Source organism: Pan troglodytes, chromosome 11 (assembly GCF_028858775.2).
Source record: "Pan troglodytes isolate AG18354 chromosome 11, NHGRI_mPanTro3-v2.0_pri, whole genome shotgun sequence".
In the NCBI taxonomy this organism is placed as follows: Eukaryota; Metazoa; Chordata; class Mammalia; order Primates; family Hominidae; genus Pan; species Pan troglodytes.
Genome location: NC_072409.2, coordinates 81,066,796 through 81,080,958, shown reverse-complemented (window position 1 = coordinate 81,080,958; position 14,163 = coordinate 81,066,796). Strand labels below are relative to the sequence as shown.

Sequence of the window (14,163 nt, the reverse complement as noted above, 5' to 3'; positions counted from 1 at the left end):
AAGGGGAACCTCTGCTCTGAAGACGAAGTGTGGTTTCATATAGTTAGTATTTTACATAATTGATAATTGATTGTCCCTTAGATCACAGATACTCCTTTCCTATAATACAACATTTATCGGTAAAAGGCTAGTGCTTCAAAATGCCATCTTTTCTTTCATCCATTGCACTCTATCTCTTTTCATTGGTCCAGTCTTTCATCCAATTTAATCCTCTTTTTGGATTGTCTTTGTTTAGTTTTTTTCCCCCTTTTTCTTATCCTTCCAGTTTGATTTCTTTCTTCGCTGTAGTTTTGGGGTTTTGTTTTTTGTTTTGTTGCTTTGTTTTGTTTTGTTTCCCCCAAGATGGAGTCTTGCTCTGTCACCCAGGCTGAAGTGCAGTGGCGTGATCTCGGCTCACTGCAACCTCCACCTCCCGGGTTCAAGCAATTCTCCTGCCTCAGCCTCCCGAGTAGCTGGGATTACAGGTGCCCGCCACCACACCTGGCTAATTTTTGTATTTTTAGTAGAGATGGGGCTTCATCATGTTGGTCAGGCTGGTCTCGAACTCCCGACCTCGTGATCTGCCCGCCTCAGCCTCCCAAAGTGCTGGGATTATAGGCGTGAGCTGCCACGCCCGGCCTCTTCACAGCAGTTTTCACCTGCTGTAAGTTTTCTCTTCTAGCTTATGGAACTAATACCATACCCCAGAAACAAATGTTTTGTAATTGAGGAAGGGGCACTTCTTGTTGTAAGGATATTTTAGGCTCCATTTAAGGCTTTTGTCTTCACTGCCACTGCCATAGACAATTCATTGATCCCTCAAATTTAAATTGGGTACCTTTGTTTATGTGAAAGGCATTGTTCTAGTCAAGACAGAAACAGAAAAAAAAAATCCCTCTGGGAGCTTTCATTCTAGTGGAAGGAGAGAGAAAGCAAACAAATAGGAAAATATGTAGTATGTTAGATGGTGATAAGTACAATGGAGAAAAATAAAGAAGAGACTAAGTCAAGAGTATAAACAAGATTTGTCATTTTTAATAGGTGGCAAGGGGAGGTCTGAGAAGATGATATTGGAGCAAAGACCAGTAGGAGATAAGGGAGCAACTCATGCATGTCTCTGGGAAAAGGGAACAGGAAACATCTATAGGGAGAAGACAGGTAAAGATCCAATAAGACAGTCCCTCAAGCCAGTACACAAGGGGTTGAGGACTTCAGAAAGCCTCCATAGTATGGTGTCCTTTGGACAGACTTTGTCTCGGGTCACCACTTCAAATCCTTATAAGGACTTCTTTCTCAATCTTATTTTATCTTACCTCATCCTTTTTTTCTTTTCTTTTCTTTTTTTTTTTTTCTTTTTTTGAGACAGAGTCTCACGTCGTCGCCTGGGCTGGAGTGCAGTGGCGCGATCTTGGCTCACTCCAACCTCCACCTCCCAGGTTCAAGCAATTCTCCTGCCTCAGCCTCCCAAGTAGCTGGGATTACAGGGCGCCTGCCACCATGCCTGGCTAATTTTTTGTATTTTTAGTAGAGATGGGGTTTCACCATGTTGGTCAGGCTGGTCTCAAACTCCTGACCTTGTGGTCCACCTGCCTCAGCCTCCCAAAGCGCTGGGATTACAGGTGAGCCACCATGCCCGGCCCCCTTTTTCTCTTTTTTAAGAGATGGGGTCTCACTATGTTGACTAGGCTGGCCTCGAACTCCCAGGCTGAAGCTTCCTAAACAGCTGGGATTGCAAGAGCACACCGCTATACCTGGCTCTTCCCTTATCTTATCTTTGTGTCTTTGGGGACTAATTTGTTTAGTTTTGTCTGCCCAACTTGGGAGGTTTAGCGAGCCTGTCATCAGTGGCAGCCTGGCCTTTGGCCAAGCTCTGGACAAGCACCATCCTATGGACCATTGACATTTCACGTGTTCTGCCTCATCCCAAAGTGAGCCTCATCTAGGCCAAATGCTCAATTCCTGTATGGTTTCTCACTATCACATTAACTTGTATGCTTCTCTGTCTGTCAGAATTTTACCAGGGACCGTTTGCAATTGCAGCAAACACTTAAGTGAACTATTTACAGAGACTACTTTGTTCTTTTGAGAGGTACCTTAGAACGTAAAGAGAAAAAATCCTTTTTTTTTTTTTGAGACGGAGTCTCGCTCTGTCGCCCAGGCTGGAGTGCAGTGGCGCGATCTCGGCTCACTGCAAGCTCCGCCTCCCGGATTCACGCCATTCTCCTGCCTCAGCCTCCCGAGTACCTGGGACTACAGGCATCCGCCACCATGCCTGGCTAATTTTTTCTGTTTTTTGGTAGAGACGGGGTTTCACCGTGTTAGCTAGGATGGTCTGGATCTCATCTTCTGACCTCGTGATCTGCCCGCCTTAGCCTCCCAAAGTGCTGGGATTACAGGCGTGAGCCACCGCGCCCAGCCGAAGAAATCCTTTTAAGGAGGTTTTTCATCTTGCCTGATTAAGATGGAGTGATTGTTTTGTTTCATGTAGAAGACACCCCTCCTTCATTTCTACACTTCAGGAGTTAATAAATGCTGGCTTTTAAATTGTATCACTTATAAAATTGTGGAAGGTCAGAGCTACTGTTTCAAGCAGCTATAATAACTCTCTGTTCTATGTCTATATGTGAAAATGGGTTTTCCTGCATCTAAGCTTTCTCTCCTCTCCTTGAAGGAATATAATTAGTCTTCTACAGTATTCATATTTGTCTGAAGCCAGTTTTGCCTCTTTTTTTTTTTTTGCTCACCACTATGCTAATGAGGATCCCTCTGTTTTGTTCTGTTCCTTTCCCTCCTTTTTTCCCCTCTCTTGGAAAACATTAAAAATTAACTTAGAAATACAAGTCACTCTGTTATTATGTGCACACTCTAGGAATAACTAGTCCAGATAAGCAGCCAAAAATGTCTGAAAGATCTTGAAAATTGCTAAGAGAGTAGATTTTAAGTGTTCTTGCTACATACATACAAAATAAGTATGTGAGGTAGTACAAATGTTAATTAGCTCAAATTAGCCATTTCATAATGTATATATCAAAACAACATACATGATAAACATATATAATTTCTATTTGTCAATTAAAATATGTAAGTAAATGTTTTTAAAGTCTAAAATCTTTATTAAACTGTTAGGGTTTCTTTTTGTGAACACTTAAAAGTGTATTTACATAGTAGTCTATGTTACTAAGTTATGAGATAAAAAGAAATAGATTTAAAGACTAAGGGGTTTTGTCATGATTCAGAGTCTCTAACTTTTAGTTTACCCTATAGAAAATAATGGCATATTTATCTTTAGTTATATATGACTTGTATCTTGTCTTCTTTTTTTTTTCAATTGAGATAGAGTCTCATTCTGCCACCCAGGCTGGAGTGCAGTGGCAGGAACATAGCTTACTACAGCTTCCATCTCCCAGGCTCAAGCAATCCTCCTGCCTCAGCTTCCCAAATAGCTGGGACTATAGACACACATCATCACACCTGCCTAATTTTTTTTATTTTTAGTAAGGACGAGATCTCATTATGTTGCTCAGACTAGTCTTGAACTCCTGAATTCAACTGATCTTCCCACCTTGGCCTCCGAAAGTGCTGGGATTACAGGCATGAGCCACCATGCCCAGCCTATTTTGTCTAATTACTAACTATTCTTGATTTTGCCTATCTAAAAGTCAGTCAGACTTAAAAAACAAAACAAAACTATAAAGGTGTCTTTTATGAATAAACTATATTTATAGGGTTTTCTTTTCTTTTCTTTTTCTTTTTCTTTTGAGACAGAGTCTCTCTCTGTCACCCAGGCTAGAGTGCAGTGGCGTGATCTTGGCTCACTGCAACCTCCACCTCCTGGGTTCAAGCAATTCTCTGCCTCAGCCTCCCAAGTAGCTGGGATTACAGGCGCCTGCCACCACGCCTGGATAATTTTTTGTATTTTTAGTAGAGGCGGGGTTTCACCATCTTAGCTGGCTGGTCTTGAACTCCTGATGTCGTGATCCACCCGCCTCAGCCTCCCAAAGTGCCGGGATTACAGGCGTGAGCCACCGCGCCCGGCCTATGGGGTTTTCTAAAATGGCCATTAGGTACCATAGAGATTTGCTCCTTCAACCCATAAAAGGAAGGACAATAGGAATAGTTAGTTTTGTCTAGAAATTTTCCAAATTTCAGTTAATTCAAGCCTGCTATGTGAACTCTTTTGTTTATCAAATTTAAGATTAAAAAAAAAACTGTCCAGCCCATGTCTAGCCAAGTTGCAGCCTATCTCCCCCACTGATTGTAACAAAAATTCTGGAAAAATACAAGAAACAACTATCTAAGAACTCTGAGAAGTAGAAGTAGCAGTTGGCTGTGAAGGAAAGTCAAAGCCTGAAGAACAATCCAAATGGAGGCATTGAGTTTCCTGGGTTGTTTTCTTCCTTTACCTACCAATTTTGACCCAAAGGCAACCTGAGTTGGGGAACTATATAGCAGGAACAGATAGCAAAAACTGAGAAAATCCCATTTTTCATGGCCATAGGTCTGGAAAAGATGGACCAAGCAAGCTAGAGAGTGTAGAGAGAATCCTTGGTTTTATTTTTCTCTTTTCATCCTTTCCAAACCATGCCCAAGACCAGCCCTGGTCATACGGCTGAGCTGTCATGTAGGCAGTGGTACAGAAACCCAGAACCCTGAGAGAAAACCTGTTCCTCTGGAAGGAGGAACTGGGGGAAAAAATGCCTCTGAGGTAGGAAGAGTGTGTGTGGGTGGACGGAAGAGTTCCTGTTACTTTTCTCTCTCTCTTTTCTCTAACTACCTTGTCCTGAATGTAGACCCAATCACACAGAACTGTATGATTATGGTGGCCACAACTCTAGGAGAAACTCCAACTCTCTATGAAAGGACTGGTAAAAAGGGGCTCCTGAGAAACAAAGAATGTATTGAAAATCCAGCAGAGGAGAGAGGGGGATAAGGGATCCCCAGCTTCCATGTGCATTGTCACAAGTCCATACTCACCACTAAGCTGTGTATGTTCAGAACACATGAAAAAAAACACATAGCAAAAGCTTTGAGAGCCGAACTGCCATATATCCCATCACCTATGTCCCAGACTAACCTCTAAGTAGTGCATGCAAAGAGCAGACCCAAACAGCATAGCAAATACTTTGAAAACTGAAGTCTTTGGAACTACTGCCCACAGAAAGTGACAGAACTTTCCATCCAAACCTAACAGGGTTAACTTCCTGCTAAAATAACAACAACCAACATTCTGCAGAGGACTTAAATAGGCCCGGAGTCTCACAGTTTAGTACACAAAATGTCTAAGATTCAACCTATTAAGAATTAAGAAAATGTAACCAATTCTTAAGGGAAAAATAATCAATAGATGTCAACCCCAAGATGTTGACATTATTAGACAAATACCTTAAAGTGGCTATTATGTGCATCTTCCAGAAGGTAAAAGTAAACACTATTGAAATAAATAGAAATATAGAAGCTCTAAGCAAAGAAATATAAATTATAAAAAGGAACCTATTGGAAATTTAAAACTGAGAAATACAGTATCTGAAATAAAATATTTACTGGACACAGTTGAGAGCAGAATGGAAATGACTGACCAATCCATGAACTTGAATTTGGACCAATAGAAATTTTCAATCTGAAAAACAGAGAAAAAAAAATTGGAAAAAAAAAGATGAGTACAATCATGAGGACTTTGGGGACAATATCAAAAAGATAAAATTCACGTTAGTGGAATTCCAGGAGAGGAGAAAAAGATTGGTGTAGAAAATATATGCGATGATATAATGACTGAGAATTACCCAAATTTAGTAAAGTTATAAATTTACAGATATGAAATCTCAGTGACCCCCCAAACAGGAATGAATTCAAGAAAACCATGCCCTAACATAGGAGGAAATTGCTTGATTTCATTTTCCCATCCTGGAAAATTCAACTTAACTCTATTGATAGGAGAATATGTTTCACAGAATTCATTATTAAAGAACTCTGCAAAATCTTTATCTTTTGCTTAGAAATGCTATCATTTTATTATCCATAAACTTCAGAAAATGTAAAGAGAACTGATTAAGGAATTCTAAAATTAAACCTAGCAAAGTTTAATTTTCAAAAACCCTTTAATTTCTATGGCCTAAAGCAGGGTTCAGCAAACCCTGACACAGCTAGAGAGTAAATAATTTAGGTTTTGTGGATTTTGCGGTAGAAAAGACTCCTCCAATCTCCTGCCTCTATAGATGGTATAGGTCTGGCTCTCGTATTCTCAGGGCACAGTAGGTAAAGAGAGCAAGGAGCATTCAGCTTTCACTATGGTACACTCACTCTTAGCTGTGCCTGGTCCAGGTGAGTCCAGGGTCTCTCTGCATTAATTTTTCTGGAGCATAAACCTTTAGGCTTTGTCAGAAGGAGTGTTAAAAGTTTGTGAGGAGCAGAAGAGGAGATTTAGGTGTCTATTCTCATACTTTCAACCCCACTTTCAGAGGTAGCTGCCACCAAATCCTGAGCCTTTAGAGTTATTTGGCTTTATTCTTGTGTAGTCACTTCACAGGTATTTAGCCTTTTCCTTTCTTAGGTCTCCTAAATCAATTACTACTAGTCTATCTGTTTTTCAGCTTGCAAAATTTTGTTGACAATTTTTATTTACTGTCATCTCCCTCCTTCCTCCATCTGCTTTCCCATTTTCTGTAATATCATGGGTTTTTTCCTTCTTAAAAAAATATTTTATGTCATTATAGCAGGGTAAATTAATGTGTTTAAATTTACCTGGAAATGTAAGTCTCAACAGGATATAGGTAGATATAGCATTTATTAAAAGTTAAGTTTGCTGGAAAACAGTAAGTTCCTTCAATATATAATCTAAGCTCTTTTTTTCCACTCAGGAACATTTTATTCTCTTGTACCTTGCATTATTACTTCTTTTTTTGTTGGTTTTGCTCCCCATTCCTACAATAAAAGTCTTTTATTCCTACATTTGATTTTCGTCCTTTGGTCTCTATATCTATCATCTTCTCTTATAATGTCTACTTTGGAGTTTTAGTTTTGTTTTTGTTTTTACAGTCTGGAAGTACTTCTCAATTGTATCCTTATACAACAGAAATCTCATTTTTCCATGAATCTCATGTCAGTTCTGCTTCTTATACAACTTCTGTTTCATTGAAATCTATTCATTCTCAGCTAACATTCCCTTCATCTCTATTTACATCACATTTGGGTTACTAGTCTTTTCCAGTCATCTAAATGCCTTCCTGTGATCACTTGCTTTTCTTTTTCCCTCTTTTTCCTTTGTTTTCTTTTTCTTTTTTTGATAGACAAGGTCTTGCTCTGTCACCTAGGCTGAAGTGCAGTGGTGCAATCATGTCTCACTACAGCCTTGACTTCCTAAGTTCCAGGGATCCTCCTGCCTCAGCCCCCTGAGTACCTGGGACTACAGGTGTGTGCCACCATGCCTGGCTAATTTTGTTTTTTTTTTTTTTTGGTAGAGACAGGTCTCACCATATTGCCCAGGTTGACACATTTCTTTTTTCTTTTCTTTTCTTTTTTTTTTTTTTTGAGACAGGGTCTTACTTTGTCACCCAGGCTGGAGTGCAGTGGCACGATCACAGCTCACTGCAGCCTCGACCTCCTGGGCTCAAGCTATCCTCCTGCCTCAGCCCTCCAAGTAGCTGGGACTACAGGTGCATACCACCATGCCCTGCTAAATTTTTGTATTTTTTGTAGAGACGGGGTTTCACCAGACACATTTATTTTATTGAAAACACATTAAGCAGATATCATAGTTCCTAACATGTGCGTCTGCTTTTCCTAGTCAAAGCATTTTCAGCAGCATGTCTTTCCAAGTCTTCAGGGATGATAGTTCTATTTTCTTTACAATGCATATTGTCACTAGTCCATGTTGGCAGGTTGGCCTTTTTTTTTTTTTTTCATCCTTGAATGAAAATTGAAGTAGGGAGTCCTCATTTCATATTTTGAACAAGAAACATTAACACCAAAACAGTAGGCAGAACCAAAACCTGCACAGAAGTATCAAAGCTAGAAATGCCAAGAGGGAAATTTTAAGGGTTCACAAAGTAAAGAAGATCAGAGGCAGGTATCACCTGTTTCCATTGCAGTCAGAGAACAGGTAAGTCCAGACATGGAACATGTGGACATTTCTTTTGTGGATCAGAAGGTAAGGATCATCTGGGATATAATGACTAGGGACCATGGAGGTGGAAAGATTCTTTGACAAACAGAATTGTGGTGATTTGTGCAGAAAGGAGCTTAAGATTTGATGATTGGATCTGTCCTCTTAGGGGTGGTATCCTTGTTATGGTTTGGCTCTGTGTCCCGACCCAAATCTCACCTTGAATTGTAATAATCCCTACATGTCAAGGGTGGGACCAGGTGGAGATAACAGAATCATGGAAGCGGTCCCCCTCCCACACCACCCCACCACCAACCCCGGTGCTGTTCTCATGATAGTGACTGAGTTCTCACAAAATCAGGTGGTTTTATAAGGGGCTTCTGCCTTCGTTCGGCACTCATTGTCTCTCCTGCTTCCCTGTGAAGAGGTGCCTTCCGCCATGATTGTAAGTTTCCCAAGGCCTCCCCAGCCATGTAGAGTGTCAGTCAATTAAACCTCTTTATAAAGTACCCAGTTTGGGATATTTCTTCATAGCAGCACGAGAACGAACTAATACAATCCTCTATCACTATAAATAGTGTTATGACAATGTGTGATAGGAGCAAAATCTATCATGAATATGTAGTGTCTATTTGAGAAACTTCCCCTTCGCCACCACTTGTGATTCTGGTGGACCTGTCAACTACAGGAGTCTACTCTTTTATCGGGGTAGGAACCCATTGCCCTGGCAACAGTAATTCATCCAAAGGGTGATGATGCTGAAGTGAAATTTGAATCTAATGTAAATGGAGTTATAGAAAAAATAGCTGACCATGAGTGATACTGCCACCCTCTAAGAAACCCTAGATATAAAGTGAGAGGAATGTAGTGAAGACAATCATCTTATAAATGAGGAAAGGATGACCTCATGTTAGAGGAAGTGATGCCAGCAAAAACTTAACATTAAAGTACCTCTCAGAGATATGTCATAACATTGAAAGTACAAAGGATGAAATGTTAGAAGATAATCAAAACTTAGGAGTATGACAATTTGCAAAGGCATAGAAAAGCTGTTCATGCCATATCACAAGTTATACTATGAGAAGGTAAGTGCTATTCATACTTTTCTTGATAAGTGTGTGGTGTGTTTGTGTAGTAAGTTTTTTTGGAGAAGGTAGAAATGTTTTATTAAATCTTAGTTCAGAGAGTGTGTGGGAGCATTATCTCCACTATTACACACTATGCAACTTAAAAAGATAATTTTTCAAAGAGAAATACATACTTGCCATGTACATGGACAATAATATTGCAAAAAGAAATGTCCTTGTTTCTTATGCAAATTGTTCCATAATTTTGAAAATTTTTGAATGTCACTGAATTGTTTGAGTAAAAAACTTAGAAACTCTTGAATACTAGAATATTCAAAAGTGTGAACAAAAATCATGAGGGAGAGTCAAGAGTGGGAGAAGAGCGGAGCATGTGAGCGGCACAGAGGCCTCTTCTCCTCTCCTCTCCTCACCTCACCTCGCTCTCGCGGCCTACCTTTACCAGCCCGTCTGCTCGGCACCCAGAACACCTTCCACCATGACCACCTCAGCATGTTCCCACTTAAATAAAGGCATCAAGCAGGTATACATGTCCCTGCCTCAGGGTGAGAAAGTCCAGGTCATGTATATCTGGATTGATGGTACTGGAGAAGGACTGCACTGCAAGACCTGGACCCTGGACAGTGAGCCCAAGTGTGTGGAAGAGTTGCCTGAGGGGAGTTTTGATGGCTCAAGTACTTTACAGTCTGAAGGCTCCAACAGTGACATGTATCTCATTCCTGCTGCTATGTTTAAGGACCCTTTCCGTAAGGATCCTAACAAGCTGGTATTGTGTGAAGTTTTCAAGCACAATCGAAAGCCTGCAGAGACCAATTTGAGGCACACCTGTAAATGGATAATCGACGTGATGAGCAACCAGCACCCCTGGTTTGGCATGGAGCAGGAATATACCCTCATGGGGACAAATGGGCACCCCTTTGGTTGGCCTTCCAGTGGCTTCCCGGGGCCTCAGACTCCATATTACTGCAGTGTGGGAGCAGACAGAACCTATGGCAGGGACATCGTGGAGGCTTATTACAGCGCCTGCTTGTATGCTGGAGTCAGGATTGTGGGGACTAATGCCAATCATGCCTCCCCAGTGAGAATTTCAAATTGGACCCTGTGAAGGAATCAGCATGGGAGATCATCTCTGGGTGGCTCGTTTCATCTTACATTGTGTGTGTGAAGACTTTGGAATGATAGCAACCTTTGATCCTAAGCCCATTCCTGGGAACTGGAATGGTGCAGGCTGCCATACCAACTTTAGCACCAAGGCCATGTGGGAGGAGAATGGTCTGAAATACACTGGGGAGGCCATCAAGAAATTAAGCAAGCGACACCAGTACCACATCTGTGCCTATGATCCCATGGGAGGCCTGGACAAGGCCCGACACCTAACTGGATTCCATGAAACTTCCAACATCAACAATTTTTCTGCTGGTGTAGCCAATCATAGCGCCAGCATATGCATTCCCTGGACTGTCGGCCAGGATAAGAAGGGTTACTTTGAAGACTGTCACCCCTCTGCCAACTGTGACCCTTTTTCGGTGACAGAAGCCCTCATCCGCACGTGTCTTCTCAATGAAACTGGTGATGAGCCCTTCCAGTACAAAAACTAAGTGGACTAGACCTCCAGCTGTCGAGCCCCTCCTAGTTCTTCATCCCACTCCAACTCTTCCCCCTCTCCCAGTTGTCCCAATTGTAACTCGAAGGGTGAATACCAAGGTCTTTAAAAAAAAAAAAATCATGGGGGATTTTTCCTATAATGAAATGATTGAAGCGTTCATACCTATAAAATTTTTCAATGTTGAAAAATAAAAATACTTTTAAAGTGCACCTTCCAAAATGTCTCCCATAAGTAGGTAAGACCAACCTGTATATCTTAAGATATTAGTTAAGAATTTAGAGATAGAGGAAGAAAAATTCTTAGCAGTGGTTATTTTGGTAAGTTTTCTTTAGAAAAACACTTTAAATCTCAATATTTCTAATGTTTTAAATTGCAGTGTACTAAATAAATATTTGTTACTACTTTTTTCACTTCCCTATTCATTATAACCAACAAGAGATATTTTTTACATTTTGATGAAAAAATTGTGAAAGGTCACTAAACAATTGTAGTTTTCCCCATTGATTATTAAGCTCACTTTGCATGATTTCAGCATGAACAGTCCTTATGAGTCCCACACTACTGTGAAAAGTGAGGATTCCTGTGATGGAAATTGAATCACCTTCAGAATCATTTTTGTTGATAAGACCGGTAGTTCTCATGTTATGTTCCCCAAAATCCTGGGTTCCATCAAAGTGTTTCAAAGTTTTCAAACATTTCACAAATGTTTGATTTTAATTTCATTTTTAAAAATTAGCTTATTTCTTAAATTAATAAATTTTATTCTTTAAAATAGTTTTAAGTTTACAGAAAAATTTAGCAGACAGTGCTGAAAGTTCCCATTTTATTATATGTGTTTACTATGATTAGTGAACCAATATTAATACATTTTATTGATATGTAATTGTACATATTAAAGCACATGTGATATTTTGATAAAAGCATACAATGTGTAATGACCAAATTAGGATAATTAGAATGTCTATCACCTAAAACATTTATCATTTCCTTGTATTGGGAACATTTCAAATCTTCTCTTCTAGATATTTTGAAATACACAAAAAATTATTCTTAACTATTGTCACCCTACTGTGCTATCAAACATTAGAACTTATTTCTTCTATCTAACTGTATGTTTGCACCCATTAGCGAACCTCTGTGCATCTCCCCACCCACCCTTTCCAGCCTCTGATAACCATCATTCTACTATCTTCATGAGATCAACTTTTTTTAAAAATCCATCACCTCAAGCATTTATCATTTCTTTGTGTTCCAGACATTCCAATGATCTCTTTTAGTTATTTTTTAATGTACAATAAATCATTGTTTACTGTAGTCACCCTGTTGTGCTATCAAATACTAGGTCTTATTCATTCTAATTATATTTTTCTTGTACCCAGTAATTACACACACACACACACACACACACACACACACCCCAACCCCTGGTAACCATCATTCTACTCTCTATATCTATGAGTTCAATTATTTTAATTTATAGCTCTTACAAATGAGTGAGAACATGCAAAGTTTGTCTTTATGTGCCTGACTTATTTCACTTAACATAGTGTCCTCCAGTCCATCCACGCTATTGCAACTGACAGGATCTTGTTCCTTTTATGGGCAGGTAGTACTCCATTATGTATATGTGCCAACATTTTCTTTATCCATTCATCTGTTGGTGGACACTTAGTTTGGTTCCAAATCTTGGCTATTGTGAATAGTGCTGCAATAAACATGGGAGTGCAGATATCTCTTTGATGATATACTAATTTTCTTTCTTTTGGGCATATACCTAGCAAAGGGATGGCTGAATCATATGGTAGCTCTATTTTTAGTTTTCTGAGGAACCTCCATACAGTTCTCCATAGTGGCTGTACTAATTTACATTCTCACCAACAGTGTAGGAGGGTTTCTTTTTCTGCACATACTTGCCAGCATTCATTATTGCCTGTCTTTTAGATAAAAGCCATTTGAACCAGAATGAGATGATATCTCACTGTAGTTTCAATTTGCATTTTTCTGATGATCAGTGAGTTCACTGTAGATGTATGCATTTGTTTCTGGGTTCTATGTTCTGTCCCATTGACCTATGTGTCTGTTTTTATGCCAGTACCATGCTCTTTTTGTTACTATAGTTCTGTGATTCCTCCAGTGTTGTGATTCCTCCAGTTTTGTTCTTTTTGCTCAGATGGCTTTAGTTATTCTGGGTCTTTTGTGGTTCCATATGAAATTTAAGATTATTTTTTCTATTTCTTCAAAGAATATCCTCAGTATTTTCATAGGGATTGCATTGAATCTGTAGATTGCTTTAGGAGATATGGACATTTTATCAATATTGATTTTTCCAATCTATGAATATGGAATATCTTTCTATTTTTTGTGTCCTCTTCAATTTCTTGCATCAATGTCAAATAGTTTTCATTATAGAGATTTTTCACTTCTTTGGTTAAGTTTGTTCCTAGATATTTTATTTTATTTGTAATAATGTAAATGGAATTGCTTCCTTGATTTATTTTTCAGATTGTTTGCTGTTAGCATATAGAAATGCTACTGATTTTTGTATGTTGATTTGTACTCTGCCACTTTACTGAATTTGTTTTTCAGTTCTAATAGTTTTGTAGTGAAATCTTTAGGTTTTTGCAAATACAAGATTATGTCATCTGCAAACAAGAAAAATTTGACTTTTTCCTTTCTTTGGGTGCCCTTTCTTTCTGTTGTCTGATTGCTCTAGCTAGGAATTTCAGTACTGTGTTGAATAATAGTGAAAGTGAGCTTCCTTGTCTCGTTCCAGAACTTAGAAGAAAGGCTTTCAGTTTTTCCCTGTTCAATATGATTCTAGCTGTGGGTCTGTCATATATGCCTTTTATTTTGTTGAGGTATGTCTCATCTATACCCAGTTGTTTTTTTTTCCATTCTTAAAACTTTTATTCCATTTACATGAATTTAATACACATGTTCTTAACAATTATGTTTGAATTGTTCATGAAAATTTCATAAGACATTAAACAAAGGTAGCCATCATCTCAAGTTATTTCCGTGTTAACTATTTTTACAGCACATGCATGTTAGGCAAGTATCAAAAAAAAAATCACAAAAGCAAAAAACCGAAAAAAAAGTTAAATACATGGGTTTTTGTTTTACTGCTGTGCTTGATATACATGAAGTAATGAATACCAAGCAATTCATTTTCCCTGCATCTTTACTTTTACATTTGTTCTTAGGTTGCCTGAGACATTTAAATACAAATAAATAAAATGAGTGTAGCAAAAATAATGAAAGCTAACAGCAGGTAACTTTACAAATAATGGAATGTGAACCGTTTCTGCCCTTATCCAGAGTCAAATGGGTCACAACTTTGTCTAAAGGAACACTTCTGCAGCTATAGTCAAGGGTATGCACATTGAGATTGAGAG

At 39.1% G+C, this 14,163-nt stretch overlaps 1 protein-coding gene, 1 long non-coding RNA gene and 1 pseudogene across 5 annotated transcripts in view; all 3 read left to right on the top strand.

The window, feature by feature from the left end:
• The window catches only part of PHF24 (PHD finger protein 24), a 309,837-nt gene that overhangs the window by 236,512 nt on the left and 59,162 nt on the right, over positions 1–14,163 (top strand). The gene's annotated exons all lie outside the window — the stretch shown is intronic.
• LOC134807747 (uncharacterized) overlaps positions 1–14,163 on the top strand; it is a 46,055-nt gene that overhangs the window by 12,928 nt on the left and 18,964 nt on the right. The window lies entirely within an intron of this gene.
• Positions 9,557–13,822, top strand: LOC129136027 (glutamine synthetase-like; annotated as a pseudogene).